The sequence below is a fragment of the Argopecten irradians genome, chromosome 8 (genome assembly GCF_041381155.1).
Source record: "Argopecten irradians isolate NY chromosome 8, Ai_NY, whole genome shotgun sequence".
NCBI classification, from domain to species: domain Eukaryota; kingdom Metazoa; phylum Mollusca; class Bivalvia; order Pectinida; family Pectinidae; genus Argopecten; species Argopecten irradians.
This window is the reverse complement of record NC_091141.1, coordinates 14,138,357-14,163,245: the sequence shown is the minus strand read 5'-3', so window position 1 is coordinate 14,163,245 and position 24,889 is coordinate 14,138,357. Positions and strand designations below refer to the sequence as shown.

The 24,889-nt window shown below is 34.1% G+C and overlaps 1 protein-coding gene across 1 annotated transcript in view; it reads left to right on the top strand.

The window, feature by feature from the left end:
- The first annotated feature begins 374 nt into the window (after nt 1-374).
- Nucleotides 375-24,889, top strand: part of LOC138329443 (buccalin-like) — a 41,173-nt gene continuing 16,658 nt past the window's right edge. Inside the window, exon 1 of the mRNA XM_069276455.1 lies at nt 375-570. The gene's annotated coding sequence lies outside the window, so the exon portion shown is untranslated. The remainder of the gene's footprint in view (nt 571-24,889) is intronic.

The window sequence follows — 24,889 nt, the reverse complement described above, 5'->3', positions numbered from 1 at the left end:
TTTACCATCAGATGTTCAATTTAATTTGACAATTATTTAAAGAACTGTGCCTAAATACATAGAGCTCTGCACCTACTATCTATCAAAATGTATCTACGGATAGCAATTACTCGAGTTCACGCCCTGTCACACTGCCTCTCGGGGTACTCGTTTATGCTGTCCACGGAACCGCTCAAGCTTGTCTAATTGGATTCGTCTCAACATTATGACATTAAGATGCTGTGACCCTTGCATGACGATTGGTTAGTCAATATCGCTGATAGGAGCAATCGCGAGTCGTCACATACAGTTGTTTGGATATCGATTATTAATGGTCGCCTCCCCACCATCCCACATACGCCGTTACGCTGTATCTGTATAAATAAGGAGCGCGGGTTGTCGCACAGTGGCTTGCTGAAGGATCAATGAAGTGACTATACTCATATATTTATTGAATCAAGACAATAATACCCTTCCTTGTCGTGTTCACCTCCTCGAGTACTTAGTCTCTCACGAGCGGTACGCTATCGACTAACTAGGAAACAATCCTAAGAAGGAACCAAGGAACATTTGTTAATCTTGACTTTAAAGGTATGTGACTTATTGGCACTAATTCTGTTTGTTGAAATATTTCAATTTCAAATCTGAAGTAGCATTTTAAATTGTTTTTCCTTTTGTTTGGCATATTCTTCAAATAAGATTTTATTAGTTTATAATGCAAAAAAGAAAAGAAAAATTATAGGTAAAATTGGCACAATGGAATGAATATATCAAATATTAAAATTAAATATTTGCATAAATGTTATACGATTGTCAAAGAATGTAATTGCAATTCTCCTCAAACGCTTACCTTTAAGTTGTATATTTAAATATTTGCGCTACTTTTACTTTATATTGTATGTTAATCGCCATCATATCATTTGGAAACGGCAAATGGTGTCAATGCACATGGATCGTTACACCTAGTAGTTCACCGATGGCTGGATTCTTTGCTAACTTTTAACCGATTATTTCCCAGAAAGTGTGCTGACGCGCATTGATATTTTTGCGAATGATAGTATAAAACGAGTGTATATGATTGCACGGTTGACATTAAGAATCCTTGATTACGAGTATTCGCTAATATGACGAAAATTATAGCTATGGCGCGAAATGTTGTAAATGGGGAATAAAGCTGTTAATAGTATTCGTTTCTATTGAAATATCGTATTTAGTACAGGGTAAGAGTTGTCTCATTTTGTTGGTATTGTCATGATCATATTGAAATACAAATTTATCTTTTGATCTTTTATTATTGTATATTACCATAATTATGTGCATTTTTATCATTAAAATACATATGTCAGAATTATATACCAAATTCATCTGTATTTGTGATGGTGGTAGTCTGCATCTGTATTTTTAACGGCAATCAAATCTTCGTTTGGAGATAATTTGTTGTAATCGCATGTTTAATCATTCTAAATCAACGAAAGTTAAAAGTACTTTATATTTGAAATGTGTCGACGTCCTAATGCGTATATGCATTTAGACTAAACCTTCCAATTCGACTGCGCAAAATAGACCCGATATTTTTTCTATTTATTTGAATTTAAATTTCTGCTCGGTGTATTGTAATTTAAAAAATTAAAGTCTTTTCTTCATACACTGAAAAGCGAATCTGTCATATTCAACCTTTTCTCCACTATATATAACTAGTTCAGGACACAGAAAGAGTAACAACTGTTTTGTGGTTAAGTAACATGCTTTGGAAATAAAATGTCGTACACTTGGGTCCAGTATCAACAAAGAATACATATGCGGTATAAACGAACGCAGATAGAAAAATCACTAAAAAAAGATTTGTTTATTTCCCTAAAAACACTTAAACATTGAGTGGCGTGTAGTTTGAAATCTTTATTTATCAAAAATGATTTGTATTTTCCTAAAAGTCCACAATGACAAAACATCTCAATTCAAACGGTTAAAACCCCATAATTGAACTCTAGAACGTCATATGTGATTAAAATATATAATAGCAGAAAAAAAACCTTTACATAAAAGAGTATGCAGCCGGCTTCGATGCAGAACGAATAGCTTTTCTCAGGTGTAAATTAGGGTTTTTAAAGAGATCGGCATCCCGTTATCACCGTAGTAGAACTAATGAAATATAGGACAATTATCAATTTGGACGGGCACAAAACATAATGCATGTATACATACCGTATCATAAACACTTTGAAATTAATTTTTGCGCACCGCCAACCAATAGATATGAATAAATAATTGATATGATAATTATCAAGAGTTTTATTGTCCGTGTAGTAATTAAGTGAGTCCATTGTTTGTTAGAATCATCTTTCACAAGTACCCATGGGAAAAGCAGCATTTATAACGTAGTCTTCTGATTACTTATTAAGTGTTTATAATAATTCCCTTCTGTACCGTACATACATATATATCAGTTATTACGTACGTCATAATAGATGCAGAACATAATTTTGCCCACAGCAGTATTATACTGATATACTTACGTCTCATTTTAGTTTATGACATCTTAATTATTTATAACTCCTTTACTTCATACTTCATTTGGGAAATAAAATGCACACTTAATTGGCTAATTGATACATTAACATTCTTCTGCGTAAGCTATCAATCTAAAATAAGTATTTCTCCCTTAATTTTGCATCATTGTTCTTTTCGTTTAATGTAATATTTGAACTTTATGTACGTCAAGGCATTCCCGCCTGTCCTATTAGTAGATAGGACACCCACATCTTATGTCTAAACGATGTTTAGGAGGTGTAGTGGGCGTTGGCAAATAAGCATCAGAATCGTGTTAGAACAAAGATGTATATATTCAATTTCGAAAGTCCCATTTTGCTTTTGATATGTTGTTGCGAAAAACGGATACAATCTCATAAATATTTAGGTATTTTGTAATTAACCATAAAATTAAGTCAGTTAATTAATTTCAAATTTTATCGATTTCTATATGCGTTTACGCTGTAACTGTAGAAATCCAACAATTAATTATATGTGTTATATTATTCAATTGGCTGATCATTACTTGGCGGATTGGTCAGTGAGCGTTATAAATCACACTACTAGTGCATTTCGTTAAATATTAAAGAGTATTGCAGGGAACACGATAACACATATTCACACATCGTCAGTCATAATTGCATAACGTACATGCGATACGACCACAGTTTGTTTCCGCAAGATTTAAAAGCTATGCCAATTTTAATGCTTCGTGTCGAATGTAACTTTCGACAACTAAACAATATCAGCAACTACAATCATATATCAAATAAAAGGCGCATCTGAATTATTTTAGCCAGTGAGATTTACACCAAAGAACAATTATGGTATACAATAAAATAAAGATCTTCTCTCAAAAATATAATATAGACTAATTAAAGGCTATGTTTAAAACTTTACACAGTATTGCTGCGTCGTCGAATGGGGTAGTTTTAGTAAAGGTTGCCAACATTACAATTCAAATCAATGGAGGACGGCCTCCTGAGTATGGTCTGTGTACAAGTGTAATGATGCTTTGTGTAATTGTGGTGAAGAATGTCATTCGAATGTCGTTGTACCTTATGTCCCATTCACAGCTAAGGTATTTGAATGAAAGACTATCCTAAATAAGGAAATGGAATATAGGATGTTTGTTCTGCTGGAGACAGTTACTGACATTTACTGTCAAGGATCTTGCGTTGTCTTTCGTACCTGGTCCCTATACACCAATGGAAAACAATCGCTTCTTTTTCGCTGAGCATGAAAAACACCTACTCATTAAGTCAGTAATGTGTCTGAGAATTGATTTAAGTTGAAAAAACTAAACTTATTTTAAAATAATGTAACTGTAGACGAAGACGCCGGAAGAAAATATTATATAATCATAACTGCAGAAGATTTTTACGATCATGCGAACAGGACACCAAAACGATTCTACGTTCCTCTCGGCATATGAATTTGTAACATCATGAACACTTGACCAATTCCCTGACCCCATATGTATGCCTATCCCTCAACTATCCCTTCGGTTGGCTGCCCGTGTTTTGTATGTTGAAATACCGTTAGTTATGTTTCTGACAGATTTGTACAAGTCATTGTCCATCGGCATTTGGAACAATAAGATAGATTTTAATTTGCTGTTTCAATTGATTCATGATGGTTCATTAAAAGGCAGCTTCTGCATTGGATTTAGTATTTCAAAAATATCATCAAACAGTTTTTGACATTTTCTTATAACAAAAAGCATTAAACCGACATTGGTGAGAGACAAGCTTTGAAAATAGTTTAGTTTTCGTATTTGACAGTAAATCATTAGAGAACAAAAAAAACAATCCAAATAACATCAAATTGATTTTAAATAGAATTGGAGAAATGTGAAAAGAGTAATGGGGTTTGTAGAAAGACGAATGATAAACGTTCGCACTTGACTTGTAATTGATAGATGGACAATGTAGCATTTGATGATTTTGTCCGTCCATTACGATCGTAAGTAGAACTTAGGCTCCATATGAAACATTACTTACACAGTCATTGTTAACATTTAAAAACTTGTTTCTAACTTATGGATAGATAAACCTTTGATATTAGTTCTTCATACCCCTTTATTGCATTTTCGCCAAAAGGAGTTATAATTTTATAATTTTGATATAACGCTTTAAATAATTTTTAGTGATTTTATTCACCATGTGAACATTTTATTTTTTGAACTGCCCTGCATTGGTTGTGACCGCACGGGAATAGTCAATGTAGCGATGTTAGCAGGAACAAAGTGATTCGTTAATAGGACATGTGGCTTTGAATATGAATGGATGACACAATGTTATTTTTGGAAACTCTTGTGACTTCCGCATTTGTATAATGGCACGGCTGTTGCTTCATTTTTTGTAGGCATTTTGTTCCTAACGTTTTTAAGCATCATCATAACATGAAAAACTATTTATATTCAAATACTAGTTTTCCAGAGGGATAAAATATATTTATAATCCAAACGGTATAAATGTCAATTTCACCAACACAATATCTGTGAAAGAAACCTTTATACTGTTTGAACTAATTCATATTCTATTTATCCTATTTACGAATGTAATTACGATTAACGCTGCACGCCGTCACAACATTATCACATATCTGTATCCTAATGGAATTACGAAAGACACGTCTTGGGGAATAGCAAAAGGATGCTCCGATCGCATGTACAATATAGAGTGACATTTGTATTTTATAACATATTCATGTGTTGCTTTATATGAGTGGTTTAGATTGTCCCGACGTATCACACACATACCCGACACCTATAGGTTGAATCCCATTTGAAGCAGTTTCTGGGTAGTGACCGCTGGTCAGGTGGATATCTCCTCGAACTCCGTCATTCTCCCGCCAATGAGCCTGGCATATCCTTAACTGACCCTTGTTGTTAATATTGTGTTAGAAAAAAACAATGAAAATTATAAGATAGATAACCCAGAGCCTACCTCACGCTCGCCCATGTTAGGTATGCCCTGGGTTCTGTCCCCTTACGGAGAGTCTATAAGAGTTGTAGTTTCTGTGCTTGTTAAGTGCTCAGCATTAAGCGAGTGGGGCGATTGGTTCTTTGTCAGTATGATGTGACCGGGTTGGGTGTGTTTTTTAGTGTCTTCAACTACATCCTTCAGTGATATAGCAATGTAAAATCGACAATAGTTCCAATACACAACATGAATATACAAGAACCTGTCTCCCAAAATACGCACCACACCGTAAGGAGGCCGTCCTTACGTGACGCTGATTGTTAATAGGATGCGTGATGCTGATTGTTTATAGGATGCGGTCACATCCCATGCAGGACATTTCAAAAAATAAAATGTTCACTTAGTGAATGAAATAACTGATAATTATATATAGCATATAATCAACCAAACCAACCCTGATGTCTCGTCCATTTATTGAGAGAAGCCCAACGTCGGCATGCTTCAGTGATATAGCACTATAAAAAGGGCAACAGTTCCACTATACAGACGACACAACATGAATATACCGCAGTCTCCCAAAACACGCACCTCGCACAACATACATGCAACACACCGCATAAATTGGAGGCCGTCCTTACATGACCATAACTGTAATAAGACGTAAATTAATCATACAAACAAACAGACCAACATTACATTCGTTCAGGTTCTGGTGACCTCGACATCGTCGGCACTTTAGTCTCATAATGTTTAGTCATTTCGTCACAGTCTGCAGGTACCTTTAGTATATACGGCATACGACTAATTTGGATGTACATACTTTCGAAAGGAACGAAAAATAATTCTGGTCGCATTCACAAATTCTTGACGTACAATAATTATATTCTCTAATCTCATTCTAAAAGATCAGTAGAACTTGACCCTTTATTCGATGTTGTTACTTTTTCTATGAGTTGTAATAAATCCCTATATTCTAATCAGATAATACAAAAATATTGCATACCTGATGAGATTAGTACCTGAACTTCCTTAATCTGGCGTCTTGTGGACCTATCTAATTACCAGGTATAATACCTTTCGGGAACATTTGTCTTGTTGGACTTTATGACCCGTGATCTAACCAAGTTCTCGCAGTATAAACAACTACAGGGTGAACATGTACGACATCAATACATGTACTCTATCCTACCTGGGGCGTATATATTACATGTCATACATGCATTATATTGCATTCCTGAAGGTAAACATCAAATCGAAATAGACCATTTTCAGTGTGTGTCTACGGCGCGTATCAAGTGACTGGTCACCGCACTTAAGCAATCGTTTAGACGGCAGGGCATTTATTAATGTCTTCAGCGGCATGCTGCAGCAAGATGGCAATATCAAAAGAGCAAGAAGTTCGCTGTTATAAGGAACAAAAACACGACTTTACCGCAGCCTCCCGAAATATACAGACATTCTCATACCAATTACGGGAGTGCCGAATGTCTCTGTTAACCTTAACCATCAAAGCACCCATTAAATTAATTAGTTGGGTGTAAATAAAATACATGCAATATGTACATGTTTCTTGAATGCTACACTTTTTTTCAAAGATATGCCAAACGACTTACCGAGATAACATACAGACACTTGAAAGCGTGACAGTAAGTGATACTTGACCAGGTAATGACAGGAGACAAACTTAACACTTCCAGATGTATGTCTTTCTATGAAATTCTCCTAGGAGTTTTGTGATGACGAGCTCCGTCTGCTCTTATCCCCGGAAGACACCGCAGCAGTTCCACACGCGAAAACCCCTTTCAATACTCAGTAAACCTGACATGTCGACTAACGAGGAAAGTAGACGATCATAACTTAAATAATTTAAGATGAATCTGAAGGGACGTCATTTGATAAAAATGAAACAAAGACTGGATAAAAATGCTATCGATGTGCTCAAATAATACGCATACGTAATCGCATAATACGAAATTTAAATGTTCAAGCACATTGGTGAAGTGCAATTGTGTAAATGAACTTGATCGATTCAAAATGTCATCGGCATATTGAATCATACTTTGTTTACAATTTTAGACTAATATTCAATTGTATTTTGATAATCGAAGTATTATGATATGCTTTTCGAGAATGAAACAAATTACATATGTAATAAAACTTGAAACTAGTTATCCTATTTCATTGTTAATGCCATATTACTGATTTATAAATGGATATTGTTACCACTTTTAATTTAACTTTAATTTACCAGTGTAATACATTATATGAGGTAATTGTAAATAAGGTGTATGATTTCCTTTTGTGGTTTTCAAAAATATTTCGCCCAATATTTACTTGATTTCTTATAAATCATAAATTAAACTGTGTATTGTAAGTCAACATTTGCCAATGATTATTCAACTTCACACATTTATCGATATGATGTCTAATGTTAGAATATCAACCTATTGGTTGTGGAGTGTTACTCGCCTGTTTCCTTAAATTGGTCTTTTTGCTGTGGATTGTTTATTTATATCGGCGTTGAGTTACGGCTATGGTATTATTTTAACCGTCGCATTTGCCCGTCTCATGATAAAGTCAATATGTCTAACGAGAATCAATTTACCTAATTTTTGGAGAGAATAACTATTTTCGAAGTTTGAGGTTTAAGTGAAGAATGTGGCAGTAAGTAGCGATGCCGGATGGGTTTTGATTGACACGTTATGCTTGTTAGCAAAGAATTCTAAATGTAAACTACAGTCTGCGTCTTGAATCAAATCTAACCCTTAATGGGAAATATTCTTGGTGTTTCTTTCACTGTTTTGATCGATAACAGCAAATCATAGGCTGCTTGTTTGCCAAGCACACATTGTTGGGAAGGAACCACACTGTTTTATTAACATTACACAACACTAACTCTGGGCCCTATGTACACCAAACCACAGAAAAGTGCAAACAAACATGTTATATGGACTTCGCAATTTTCTATAAAAAGCTGTTAAACAATTATTCAATCAATAATGTTTTATTCCTTACAAGGGATCATTTTAGTGAAAGAATATTTCCATTATGTGTTAAAGGAAATATGTTTTCCAAGCAATTGTAATTACACAGCAAACCCTATTTCCGGGAAATTCATATTCTAAAATGAAAAAAAAAAGAAAACATAATTAGAAAAATTAGTGCACTTAGACCCAAAAAGTTCTCCTGTCATTTGAGACAGCCTGTGGCCCAAGTTGACCGCCTCAAGCAGAACCTTGGACATATGAATGTATATAAATTATGTTTTAATTATGCGGATGGCGAGAGAGGGAGAGTAAACAAGTTCTACTGGTTTGATTTGATATACATATATGTATATATATGTAGTATCAGTTTTGTATATCGATGGTGTATGATAATAATGTGCTAATAGGAATATGTTTGATGCTAACTAATATATCCAGGACTTAAATTCATTTATCGGCATGTTTCCGCTCAGCATAAAGGGAGTGGGACGACCGGTTAGCCAGTCGTCAGTATAATGTGACCGGCTTGAGTGTGTTGCCAGGTGTTTTCGGTGGCATGCTTCAGTGCTATAGCACTATAAAAAGGGCAACAGTAATATATATAAGTCTCCCAAAAAAACGCGCCTCGCACTTCATACACGCAACAAACCGTATGCATAGGAGGCTGTCTTAACCCTGTTTTAAAATAGGACGTTAATTCAATAATAAAAAACCAGTTTCCGGTGAATGTTTGTGTGTCACAATTTCATGTCTTTAATTTTATGTTACATAGAATCGGAAGAGAACATGTTATTAGATTACTTTATGCGGCACCCATCTACCGACTATATAAACACATGGGGGTAATAAACAACAATAAACACCTGGATTTTATATCAACTTCGAAAGTATGCGTCAGTGAGATTAAAGTATAAACGAGACAAAGGTTTCACTATTATAAATAAAGAACTCGAATATACCACTGCCTCCACAATATATTTCACAACCCAGTAACTACCCGAGAACACATTTCCAGTTTAATTGCTAGTTTTTATAACGACACTTTATCATCGTTCCATGTATTGTCCGAGAGTCGAAGTATATTTATATACATCACCATTCCATTGTCAAACAGATTGAGCACCGCTATATATATGTCATTAAAACTGGACAGATATAACAAAACTGTCAACACAAATACAGTTGACATGATGAACAGGCATAAAATTAAAATGTCCATCAGCATTAAAGCATAAAGTAAAGTGCGCAATGAAATTCCGGAAACCAAGCATGACAGCCGTCCACAATGTATAATTGTTTCCCTTACTTAATGCAGCATCCATCATAATGTTTCCTTTCGGTAGAGAGCTGGATGTGTTCTCTTACTGTCACTATCAGAATGATCAAGTGTTTGACTGATTAGGCTGGCTAATGCTTTGAATGTTTGGTCAGACATGGCAGCTAACGAGGATACAAACTGCTCCACAAGGTAGATCCGCGATAGGAAAGTGTTTAACTATCATATACAATAAAACATTCAATAAGATGATCGAATATAGTGTTATTTTCATAGTTGTGTCTATAGCACTCGTATCATTGCATTTATTTTCTTCAGCGCTTCAAGTGGATAATTAGGAACACGGTAAGTCCACCATTTGTTACGAAAGCTTCGCATCTTGAGCTTTTTAATCAAGTGAAAAATTACACTTTTGGATTTTTGTTTGGTTCTAAAATAAATCAAACATGTTGCGTTAGGCTAATGAAATAAAATGGAAAACACTTTACAATTGTTTGGTCTGGATAAAGTACCAGGTCGAGCTATTGTCGTCGATGTACGTGAAAGAAGGCTGCCATGATTTATATCACAGACAATCTAATCATTACGAGGCTGAAATCACCAATACATTTGTTTGCAAGAATGTGGATGCATAAGAACGTCTGAGAAATTTTACTACTTTTCATTTCTGTGTTACTTCAGATTCCAAATATGAATTTAATAAAACTACAAAGCAATCCACATGTTTGAAGACAACATAAAAATGCGTATTTCATATTTAAAATGTTTTACATTGAAAATAAAATCACCTTTGCGTGGTGTAATCATCAGTAAACGTTGTTACTGTATACATATACCAAACAACACATTAGAGTATGGCGTTGGTAGGTTGGCTGGATTGTTGGTTTATTAAAGTGGATATGTACAAATTTAATAATATTCATTTTGAAAAATAAACAGAATTACAATATCGGAAATTAGATACGTTTTGATGCGAATAGGAAATCCTTCCTGTCATGTATAGCAATTTTAACAACTTTTAATGCAATTATCGGAGTTTTGCGTAGCGTACCGTTGAGGTTTCAGCAGTAATTCGATAACTTCAAGACGACGCTTCAATATTCAATTTGATCAGTACTGATACAACAGTGGATCTGTCCCTTTAAAATGTATCAATCCGACACCCAAACGCAACCTCAACGGAAGAACTGTCTGACTCTTTAAAATACTGTTAACCATTTAAAACATAGAAATATACCAAAAACACTTATCGTAACATAATTTTAAACAATCGATAAATTAGATAATACTTTTTTAAGTATCAGAGGTGCTACGGTGCAATATTGCGTCATTTTTGTAACATGATTTAGTTCCTTTTGTTTGTGTCATTTTATAGGTATCGCCATTCGCATTTTTCGTCTTTACACAGAATATGTCTCGTTAAGGGTAGGTAGCAAGTTTGGTTTCGTTACTTTCTGAGGATATATACGTAGTTTTCTCTGAAAAAATGTGACGTTACGTTCACAAATCTATGACGTTACAAACAATACCTACCCACAAGGTCATATAAATTTTGTATAGTTCAGCACAACATGTATGCATGATATGCAAATGCAGAATATGTGACATTGATTGAATCAAAATACTATCAACATATGGTGGTAAAGGTCGGCATAACATTTATAGCTTAATCATAATGTTTTGTTAGTTAAACGTTCTGTTAACAGCCATTTAAGGATGTGCCAGGTTTGTTGGTTGAGGAAAGCCGTTGAGGGATGTAGGTATTATGGCAATATGTCGGGACATCTTCACCAAACGGCCACCGCGGCTCCTAAAATCTTGGCCATACTATAACACTGTTTTAAATAATTACAAAACCGTTATACTTAAAATCCACACGTAATATCATAACAAGTGACTATTGCATTATTTGAGATGACTGCTTGAACTAGATAGGACGCAGAAGCACAGAATGCATTCTCTTCATGGTAACTTTGTTTCATTCCCATTGACCTTGTACGACTTGTGTTCATTTCAAAGGTTTCTCATGTTTCCTCTAGAAGAAAATTTTGTTATTTCCGTCAGGTCGTTACATTTTCGCACATGTTGACCTAGTAATGTTTACGGATTCATTTTACATGGTAACACTAAAATATTTATAGTTAGATTAGGTGATACAGTGGCGAAATGTTTGCCAGAAAAAGACCCTTGTGAAATATCATAGTGTGTCAGAAATCCCCTCGCGGTACAATGTTGTAATATTCGTAATATACAAAACTATTCTTGTAATCACGTTTTGGAAGCGATCATACAAATATACACTTGAGTCAAAATATTTCGAATATCTTATTTAATGATTCTACTTTTAAATTTCTGTTCATTGAATCCTTGAATTGCAATGCACATGCTTTAGTTTTGAGTCGCTAATATATCTAATCTAATATATGTCAGATTAGAAATGAAAGAAACCAAAAGAATAAAAGAAAGCAATTTTATTTCATGGATATCTCTTTTATTTATTTACTCCCAGTGGGACAAGTTTGACAATGCTTTAGCGCGTCAAGTGACACCGCTTTGATACAAGTTTAAATTCCAATCTTCTTGAACAAATTGAATTTTATTCCTACATGACACTTGCAAAGTTTAGGAATACATCAATATACGACGTAACTTAAAACTCCGACAACCGACCAAATAGAATTACAGAAAAGGGTATTTTATTGCTTCATCAAAATCGTATCAGAATGTATGGTGACATTGTAGTTGACTAATGACATTGTAGGACTTCGGCATTGTTAATTCGTAGAATTCATATGCTAACACGATTAATGTTCTGTTTTCTTCAATGATGAAGATCAGTAATATAAGAATAGGTAAAAATTATTATACGTTCGTTCATATACTGAAAACATTTGTTGCGTGAATGTAACAATACTTACCGCCTAAATACCCTTGGCCCGGTTGTTCAATTGATTAGTGGAATTTTCATTTCTCATTTATTGCAAATTTTGTAATTGTATGATTATATCTTCACGAAACGCAGCAAGTAAAAAAAAAAGAATTCTTATAATATCTTGTAAAATTTGTATAACCAGAAATTGTTTTATCTTGATTTGAAAATTGTCGTTAAACTGTTATAAGCCTAATCAACTTTTGAACTACTGGGCCCAGGATACCATGTAACAAGTTTAACACTTAAGTGTTTGATTAATTGATTAAAGTTTCGTCCTTTGACCTGCCAGGGTAAATTAGGACGTCTTTCCGTTTATGCGATGTGCTGTGTGTATGAAGTGCAGTTATGTTTTAGGAGACTGCATTATGCATGTTTTTGATACTTTGTGAATAGTGTCTTTTTGAAGTGTTATTTGACTGAAGCATGCCACCAAAGTAAGTATCCATCTAGAACAATAAACGTTCTACAGAACTTGAAAATTTCTACAGATAGAGGCACAGTTTGGTGGTAATGTTATTGTATGAATTCACATGTTAAAATTCCCAAGAAAGCGTCCGATTCTGTGTCTATGGACTCTTAAATATGATATTTATAAGACATTTCCTTTGTAAATACTCCTACTCTCTCCATGACGGAATCCGGAAGTACACGCAATTTGTTTATTTAATAACACATTCCTTTTCATATGTTGGTCATCTAACGGTCTTAATAGATCATAGTTATAAACCGACCTTTGAACTCTATCTTTTCTTGGATCCTTAACGAGATGGGATCGGTTCCATTGCTCTCATTGCAGCGTTTGTGTCCATTCCGATGAAATAATTCAAGCACACAACATAATAACAGAAATTAAACATAAGTATTACGTTTCAAACGCACATGAAATATCATACCTCTGTTCCCCGTCACATGGTAAACGTCACCATATTGTTACTGATACACGCGTGTGATCAATTATAGAATCCATTAGTGACGGTAAGGTAAATTGGGGTTACTTTGTGTAAAATTAACATTAAAAGGTCCACCATCCCATCGTAAGAGGGTATTTGGTTTACTCGTAGTACAGCATTATTGATATTTTACCGTTTACTTTTATCATTGTATGATGGCCTTTTGGCTTTAAATATTTAAAGTCATAGAACACCGAGACCTCCCCTATGTTATGTAAATCAAACGATACTTTTATTGAATTTATCAATGATAAATACACGAGGTTCCTTGTTTAGGTTTATTTTTGTCATGCAAATGATATTTAATTGACCAATCATGACAAGAATTACTCGAAACACCGTGTGAGTCGTAGTAATTCATATATAATTTACTCATTGAAAATCGTAGTTTGAAAGCTATTGCAGGAACTTTCGGAATCACATCAAAATACACGTTGACTTGTCAGGTGATGATTTATTTGGGTCACAGTTATTCGGTTTGGTTTATTAAGTTTAATCTCCAGGCTTACGTAAGGACGACCTTTCCTGTGTGCAATAATTATATAAATTGCAATTGCAATCAATTCCTTGTAACAGTGGAGCTCTTGGTCACTAATAAAGTATCAGTTTGTCTGCATGAAACACGTTCTACCCACATCATAACTTCAAGATAATAAAATAAAGAAGATATTGGCTTGTAAAATGATGGTGAATTTATATCATATTTTTGTCATTATACAAATAACATGTGAATGATCTTTTCTTCGGTACAAGTATTAAATTCACTTGTATTTGTCTTCTTGACATTTAAAGAGTAATTTGTAAGTTATCATTGACTGTAACGTGTGCAGTCGTAGTATCACAACTCGTAGTGTTTTATTATAACGAAGACATGGAAACTTGTCTTACGAATGTATTCTTAACAGTAAAACTGTCATGATTTTATTTTAGCTGTGGTAATAGTTGTAAGAGTGCATATCATCTTTCTTCAAATGTTATACGAATTATTATTTTATTTGATAACTTAAGAAAGTTGAATGTCCATTTAAATTTGAAAATTGTATTGTGTGGTAGCGAGATAATCATTAAATCCAGTAAAAGGTTTTGATTAAAAAAAATGTATTCAATTTCTGTCAATATCGTATAGGTTTCCTGTCTCCTGTTTATGTTATTGTATGTTAGGAAAGAATTTGTTTGCATGTTCCAATAACATGCTTCCTGATTCGTTGGTTTTTTTTTTCATTTTGAAACTATTTTTTTAATGATTAAATGACGAAATGATATTTCAGCAGCATCGTGCTTCAGTGAAAAACTACTATTAGAAATCAAGAAATAATCAAATCCTCAATCGCTAAGCGTTATATTTCCACAGTCTTAGAATAAAAAAATTAGCAACCACATGCTTTTCGGATACAATAAAGCTGCCCTGCAATTATATCATATCTATTGTAATGACAAAACAAAAAATATACCATGTTTATGTCCTTCCAACTAAAACATACCTCAATATATACTTGACACTGGAATGAGCTTTATTGGTGGCGTTTATTCATGGTAATGACGAAATGAAATAATAACACTTCAACTTCAAAAGGTTTTTCACAAAAAAGATATCTAGAAACAACGTTACAATCAGCCCTGGTGTCCGCCATACTGTATGTCAATTGGTTATGACAAATAAAACAGAGACATGAGGCTGGCTAGTGTGTGGATTTCTAAAATTGTCAATGATGAAAAAATTGTCTTTCTTTTCAAAAAATAAACCGTGAAATCTGTGCATGCATATTCATATTGACCAATCAAATCACTTCGAATTATTTATTTCCACACTAACATACTTTTTAAATTAAAGATGGTATCCACATTACTTAAACAGTATTTTCTTTAAGATTTCTGTGCTTAAATTTGTTGCACTAAACAAATTTCAGATTTCATATAACTGGCTCGCTTCAACACGAATATACTGCATCCTCCCAAAAAATTCACACACACAACATTGTATGCAGTGGAGGCTCCAAGAGGTTTGATGTGCACTTAATTCTAAATTTAGTGTAATTAACCAAAGTAGTATAATAATGTTTTTAGATAAGGACACCTATTTACCGCCTCATCCTTCAGTGTTTGAAGTTTGCTCGGAATTGACATTTAAAGGTGTGGCATCTCATTGTTGTTATCTGTGGAATAATCATGGTTGTCTAATACTCTTTATTGGCAATATGCATTAAAATACGGGGAAATACGTATTATTATAACGCACCGGACAAATTCATGTGTCATGAAGCAAAACGAGGTGTGATTCTTTCCTCGACGTCAACATGAAATGTCTATGAAGCGGTGATAAACTACAATATAATACCACATACACTATTTATGTAGCATATATCATGTTTCTGTTGTTTACGAATTATGGTATATAATTTTCCTCAATAAAATATATATATGTCTACAAAGATTATAGAATAAATGAACATTTACCCGCCATTGCTGTGGAAATAATAAGGCAAACGATGCCGACAGGCTCGTTAATGAGACTATAATGATACTGATGAATTGTATGAGCTCGTCAACAGGATAATAAGCTCACAGGTAATGCATAATAAGACAATTTCATACTTATTACCATGGCCATTACCTGGTTTTATTATGGGACCTTATATGAATGATCACTATGTTCCGTATGAACTTTCATTTCAAATGCGCTATCAAGGCGCATTAATTCTAAGTAAACAGGCCATTTATATATTTCATTTGATATCTAGTTAGGAGATGTCCCTATAATCTTTTTCAATGATAATCAATTCCTGCATTTCCTCGAGTTATATCTTTTATTTGATATGAAGCCAGGAATTGTCCCCGCACTCTTTTTTTCAGTGATAATCAATTCTTGAATTTCCTCGAGCGATTTCAAGTCATTGACAAATTAATGAGAGACAACACCATACTCTCCACGTGAGAACCAAGTCACGTAACAGATAGATTGTATTTATATAGTGAGTCGTTTATGCAATCTCACGAACACATCCATGTTAACTCGCCAACATAACGTTTCTGCGTCATTTAGTTGTACGGTTTTTTCAAATGTGAAATCGCCAAATGAGTGAAATCTGTATTTTGAGTTCCACATTATTAAATGCGACTTAGAACTTCCCGTGATCATTCAAAAGGAAAACTTGCCACCGCATGCATGGACTTCATTTTGCTATTTGCCTATATAATATACTGCCACAATATTACAGTCACATGTGGATCAAACCAATTTACTGAAATCAAGAATAATAAGAGAACTAAAAAAAAAACATACAGTTTCTTATCATCACATTTTTAACCTATGTTTTTCGGTTTTAAATAGTAAAAAAACTTCTGTATACAAAGCGTTCAGTATTTAGATTCCTTATCGAACCAGATTTCTCTTTCCCTTTTCATGACATAGAGATTTGAAGGGAAACAGGCAATATAGAGACTCGTTCGTTTAATAGAATCTGAGCGAAGTAATGGATAGCATGTTCCTATCGAGAAGCATCGTTGGGTTTTTTTCGATCTGATGTCAACCTTGTGCATGCCTCCTCTTTACGCGTTGTCGTTTCACAGTCGCCACATTTTATCAACGGAGATTTAGGCCTGATCAAAATCTAATCGACTTTGTGTTAGGGTCTCGTATTTTGTCCGTATTTGGTAATTTGACTAAAACAACGTAAGTTACAAACTCACTTTATGTTTTAAAATTAATTACGCAAGGGAACTCTAAAGCTTGTCAATTTCCGGAATTCCTTGGTTCGGGGACCCGTGTACGAGACATATGGTCGCATAGCTACGTAAAATATTAACTTAAGCAATCAGGGTAGGGGCTGACTATACATGTATATGGAATTGATGTCCCCTCCGACAAGATTTCTTATCATGGATATAGGCTCTCCTATCTTTCAGTACTTGCCTTGCACATATTTGTTGTTTCAAGGACACAAGTGTCATGCTGGTATACAATACATACCTTTTTCGCGATCATTATCAATATCTACGTTCAAATATTATTATTTCTGTATTGACATGTTTATACATTATCTAAGTATTGTATTGAAACTGGTACTCAACCCCGGTTCTCCCTTTCTCTGAAAAAGATATGAACTTGTGTGATTGAAAATATGTTTATCGTTAACACATTTTGAAGTAGAAATTGGGTCTCAGTTCATTTTCATCGAATCTCGTAAAAATGGTCGTCTGGGCATGATTGGTAAGATTTGTGCACTTTTTTCTGTTTTTTCATCAAATTCTTCTGTCGATTGACTGTAATTCTGCGTAGACAAGTAGGTGGATTAAATTTTGTCGAGTCGTGTTGTCTGATTGTCGACGCTGATGTTGATTCAATTACTTTCTACCCAAAGGAACATGAATGATCGAGGCTTCATTTCTCTGTCAAGTCTGTTGTTTCGTGTTCGTACAGGTGTTCTGGGGAATCCTAACCTGAACACAAACACAGTATAGATGATACCTCGCAATATACGTGTAGGATATCGCTTGTGTACCATGTCTCTTACTTTGATGTGCGACGATGTAATCGATACGCTTCGGTTATTATATTACCATTTGAGTTATATACATGTGAAGACGATACACTATATAAATCATAACCCTGCCATGTGTCCATCACGTGGTTTGCTTCTTAACACAATTACGTAACTAGAGTTTTACAAAATTAAACTAAAATTTAATTACATTAATTATATAAATGCAGACGTTGTCCGTTCGTCATTGTAAGCAGTAACATAGTATTGTGTTTTTATGTTTATGCGAAAGTAATGTTTAGATTTCTTAATTATTTTATCTTTGTATATTCTTCTTGAAACCGTATCAGATAGAACCCTTTATTAAAGTCCATGATAGAATTTCATTTTATATGGAGCGCTTTCCCGTTGGTATTTAAATATGGTACATCAACTGTTTAGATAAATAGTTAAATACAAAATACAAAAGTTTAAAAAATATTTAAAAAAAATCACTAATGCAAAAAAAGTTTGTTTCAAATTGTTGATGATCAGTGATATAGAGAATAAACAGCCGAGAGGTCCAACGCAGTAAAACATTCCTTACACGTGAGATTTACTTTTGCGAATTCTGCGACTCCAAGTAAATTCGCAAATGTCTATCATCGCTTATTAGTACAAATTATATAAAAAATCTTTTATATATAAATAAGATATGTAGATGCAATCTGCGTTATACTTCATCGATTCAATATGATATGTTTGGTCATATTTTTTTAATGCAAGAACCCATTCAGATATAACATGGCCAGGGCGTTTTAAGTAGCAAATGGCTGAACTTAAGCAAAGCCAATAAATTAGCAATACTGACAGCTCATTCCCAAGCTCATCATATCAACAATAACGGGAACGATTTCCTTACAAACAAGAGCAACACTGACCTTATTACCGATACAGACATCATGGCTATCGATAAACATCTTTAGATTTCTCAGTGCAACCTTTTATATAGCATAACACTAATTATCTCGCTCGCAAACATATTAAGTACCAACCGCCAATAGCCATTGTTTAAAATAGTAATATTTCAATAAACTTTCCACGATTGGCGTTGTCGTGGTCTTCGCATGACAGATATAATGCGTGTGAATCGATTGTTCTGTCCGTGCCAGCCACGACTGTTTTATCAACTGAACGGCAAAGACACGACACCTATACATGTCTATAGACATGGTAAATCGCTCTATTAGAGATATCACGCAATACCTAGTATTTCCACTGAGAAATCAATTTAAATGAATCGAAAAACAGCAATCTTTGTGTTCTGCATTGTGCATCATGTTTTTTAGCAATATAATCAGCGATTGAACAGTTGAAACTGGTCCTGTTTGATAGCACCGTTTTTAACATTGGATGATTGTGATGGCGATGTTTTCAATAGAATCAATCTTATACTAAAACAATCATTTCACTGTTAGATTAGGATGAATAGATAATTTTACTGTCATTTGCTATTCGCGATATCCGTTCTCGTTTCCGGTTGATATTTTATTAGAGTTTTGATTGCCAGGGCAATAATTCCAAAATCGTTCAATTGTGTCCCACGAAACTTTTGTATTAGGCCCTTGGTGTGTATTTTGTTATTGGTTACCGGATATGTTTCCATATTGATTTGTGTTTACGTGGACACCTGTGTAAAAGCAAAATTGTAGTTTACCTTCCAATCATAGTTTAGAAAAAACCTACAAACCTGTGAATTGTAATTTATTTTCTAATCATAGTTTACTATAATTTACAAAACTATGAAGTTTAGTTTAATTTTTAAGTATAATCACTTAACTACATTTTGCAGAGTGAAATATAAGGTTTTCACCCAAGTGACAATTTCATATTTGATATCTTCACACGATATTAACCTACAGTGTATCAGAACACAGCATTTACAGTGAAAATATCGTTTATGCGGGAACAGTGTTTTTGAAATATCAAACCAAGAATATAATTTTACGTGCATTTTTCATATTGGATTTTCTTTTTGAAAAATTTTAGTATACATGTGTGACATTAGATTATCTTATTTTACTTTTTCTCGAAATTGATAAGAAAGAACAATGCAGATGATTGAAATTCATGTACTGGTATCACATGGCATAGTTCATACCTAAATTAGAGACGTAAAAATCCTTTCTTGCTGTTCTACTTCATCCCGTGTGCTTCGCACTGGTGACCAATATCAAGTTTCCATCCAAATATAGATGAATTATAAATTCCATTCATCAAGAAATAAGGATCATCCTCTCTTTATCTTCAAAACCATGTGTTTTATCGCAATGAACTCATGGTACAGTTAGGATATAGCTTAAACCTACGTTGTATTCAATGCTATGAGCAGTTTTTTGCGCAGGATCAAACCATCGTCAAAGCCAGTTACACTAATCCAAACTGTTCATTTTCACCCCATTAAACATGTTTGTAGATTATATGTTATTGATATCTTTATCTATCAGTGGACAATCATTGGTATTTGTTACATTTAAATGGACAATCATTGGTATTTTTTATATTAAACAGGACAATCAGTGGTATTTTTATATTAAGATGTACAATCATTGGTATTAGTTGCATTAAAATGGACAATCATTGGTATTTGTTACATTAAAATGGACAATCATTGGTATTTTTTATATTAAAATGTACAATCATTGGTATTAGTTCCGCTAAAATGGACAATCATTGGAATTTTTTACATTAAAATGGACAATCATTGGTATTTGTTACATTAAAATGGACAATCACTGGTATTTGTTACATTAAAATGGACAATCATTGGTGTTTGTTACATTAAAATGGACAATCATAGGTATTTGTTACATCAAAATGGACAATCATTGGTATTTGTTACATTAAAATGTTACGAAAACATAATGGGGCTTTACAAATGTTTATATCACATGGTAATCAAATCGGTTGTTTTTCGCTTTGGTAACAGCGCTAAAGTCAATACCCTATTCCTTTGCATATTACAGAGTAAACTCTCTTTCAGGTAGGTATCCATTGTGACGTCATTATTTAGTGGGGGGAATTTACGTTGTTTTCCCCGAAAAATATGACGTTACGCTCGCAAACACACGACGTCACAATTAATACCTACCCACAAGGACATATAACTCTGTAATATGCAAAGACGGAAATCTTCATTTCCCATATAATAGCATCTTTTTTAAATCTAACATACGATGTTGATATTGCAAAGCTTTTGAGTCATTTCTTTATGGCTGGTTCTGAAATCATATCATATACAAACAATATCTAAGAAGTGATTTAGAAGAATTTTGAATATTGTGGTCTACTGTCAAAATTGTTATGTCATCGAAAATTGAAGAAAAAAAATCTTTTCTGTTTTTTAGATTAGAAATTAGATAACGTGGATGATGTGATTGTTATGGCGTATCAGGCCCTTTAATTTCAACATGGATTGCATTTGAAACATATGCTTTGTTTTACATTTCCTCAATAATTGTTTGTTTGATTAATTAACGTCCTATAAACAAATATGGTCATGTAAGGACGGCCTCCCATGTATACTGTGTGTTGCGTGTATGTTGTGCGAGGTGTGTGTTTTGGGAGACTGCAATTTATCCATGTTGTGTCTTCTTGTATAGTGGAACTGTTGTCCTTTTTATAGTGCTATACCACTGAAATTCATTAAAAAAACGGTTAACGACCAAAAATATCCAATGTAGAATATCAACACATTGCAAAAACATATTCGTTAACCCAGTGTTCTCGTTAAAAGCCGGTTGCCGGCAAAACATCCGTGTATTTCTTTGTATTTTGTCAAAAATAAGTATTGTCCCCCACGGGGGCTTGTGGCCCTCAACCACCTATTGTTAATTTTCAAACATATATCAAAAAAATTAGTGAGAACCCTGTAACCACTGATTTTTTTTTCACTATGATAAAGCAGTACCGCATAAATAAAGTAATTACACTATGATAAAGGCATAAAGCATAATTAAAGCTTATTTTCATCAATATATTTGTCGTTTAAAAGGTTTTTGTGAATTTTGTATCTTGATGTACGGCTTTGTTCTAATTCGGTATAGTTTATTAAAAGTAGGAAAAGTGCATACTGAATTCGTAATAAATCAGTAATTAGCCCACGATTGTGTAGAGATCAGTATCCCTCGAGTATCGCTTAAAGTCCAGTCTTCCAACAGTTCAGAAGGTTTCCTCGTAAAACATGCCAACATTAACTAAAATAAATGTTCAAATGAAATGATGATTGGGAATCTAATTGACGTACATACCTCAAACATCTGCTTCATAATAGTTGATAAAATTGCAAAACGAAGAACAGTTTAAGGCCCATATGAGACTGGTTACGAAATGGCCTGACATTTCACACGTGCACTTTTACGATTTTATGACGAAATTACCATTCTCAAGAGTGTCATTTTCTCATAAAAAAGACTTGTTACACGTTTAAATGGCAATATGTTTTACTGTATTTCCAACTCCTTCGTGCAAATTATAAAAAATGCTCCTGTAAAATTAAATCTGTACCTGTCAGAACTGCAACCTTAGCGTCAATGCTGAATTAACGTGTCTTGATTTATTGGCCTCGCTGCTTTCTCTTCAGTGCGATATACATCAAACGTAGGCATATGGATATTTAAGCACGACTGAATAACTTAGTGTATGATCATCGAAACCAGTTGGTTAATTCGTCCAAATACTAAATACTGAAATTATGTTTATACAATATAAGGCAATGGTTTGCTTTACACAATACAGGGAAATCATTTTAAGATCGTAACCGCTACTTGGAGTCTTATTTCATGGATATTAGATAAGACTTTACTTATATTTCAATCAGATAAAATTCTTTTAAAACGAAAACACAGAGCTGAAAATCAATGGTGGGCTTCCAACCTATCTTTAAATGTTTATTTCTATTGCTTATTCAATACCATTTCAATTTGCAATTTTGTGTTTCCACCTTTTTTCTATCGTATTTGCTGATAGACACTTTCTTAACCTAAAAATTACCAAATACTTTGATCAAATGGAAAATATTTCATCAATCAAGCCGAAAATCCGTTTGAAAGTTAATTTGTGTGTACGCAAAACAGTTTACCAGTAACATTGCATGTTTCACATGCTTAAATGTAAATCCTGACAATGGTAGTACGCGCGATTACGGCTACAATTGTAGTAGGTTGAGTCTGTTCCTTGGCGTAATTCCTCGCACGTAAGTAGGATAAGGTGTTCCGTATATGGGTTTACAATTTCCTATTAATTCCATGGTTGCTACGGGACGACATATCATACGAACCATGGGTGTCCAAGTGTTTGTTGATTTCCTCTTACCACGGCTAGGTGGAAAGCATTTAAAACACGACTATCAACTCATTCGGTCTTCATCTAGAAATTTGTTTACAATTACGTTTCGCAAAATAAGAAAATTTGTGTTACCTAGAAAGCCAGCCGAAGAAAATCTGAAGCAATTTCCACGTTGAGCATATTAGTGAAATATGCCAGTGACTTTTTTAAAATATATATCAGAATGATTTTTGCTTATATTGCACCATTCATTTCAAATTAATTTCGATTCCCTGGGTGATTGCGTTCTTCACACTTATAACTCCTGATTTTCGTTAAGCGCTGGCTAGCTGAGAGCTATATTATAATGATGATGAGAGTCTGGTTGTACTAGCTAATTATTCACTGATATATAAATGTACATTTCCTTCAAGCGAAATGTTCGCATGCTTTGTGGACTTATATATAGAATATCCCTAGTGAAAAAAATCAGCAGATTTTAGCTCCAAAACATTATTGAAAGGAAATTATTTGTATGATGAATCACAATTTCGCAAACTAATTACACTGTAAACAGGAAATGGACAGCTGCGCATAATGGCGTAGTGTCCGAGGGCGCTGGGATCAGATAATGAATGGCCATCACCGTAAACTATTTTGTTATAAAGGTTCGGGTTTTGGTAGAAAATTGTCAAAATGTCTACCATTCTTAAAATAAGCTGACCAACTATTGATTTGAAGCAAAAACTGGGCGCCCCAGTATCATATGAACGTTGTGATAGTTAACGAGATGTCAGCTTTAACATGACATTCACATTCAACCTAGCATGACTTTGACATTACCTGAAATATTTAGTTTATGAGGACGTTTGCTATGTAACCACTGAATATATTTCTTGTGTGGTGGTTCAATGACTAGAAGGGTGTGAACATTAACGGGATGGGGTGCGCTTTTTGGTGTCTTTGACGAAATGCATCATTGTGATAGCACTATACAAAGGGCAAGACAACCATAAAGAGAAACAACACAGATATACGACAGCCTCCTGAAACATACAGGTATTTACACACAACATATTACACATCAATAGACCGTCCTTAAATGGCACCACCAGGTACAGCTGATAATACTGTAGCACGTTACGTCCAATAAACCACAAAACCGTGCACTGTTACCTTAATCAGACAAAAGACCAGGTAGTATCTTCACGAGGGGGCAAAGGGACCAGGTATTTAGACAATGAGCTCGAGTAGTGATGATTGAGGTATGTCGGCCCAGCTCAACTCGATTTGCGCTCTTCTAAGAAGGGAAGCCTCCTAGAAGATTTTCCAGCCTGTAAATTGAAGAGCTCCCATATATATAGAAGTGCTACAATCGAGTGAACTGAAGCTATATTCTGGAAGTAGAACAGGGCAAATCGAGTTAGACTACTGCTACTGCTAAAACATTATTTTCATTTGAAGTGGAGAATATTGAAATTTAAAGATGAAAAACTGAGGTCCCTACCTCACCAAAGCTCAATAAAGTTC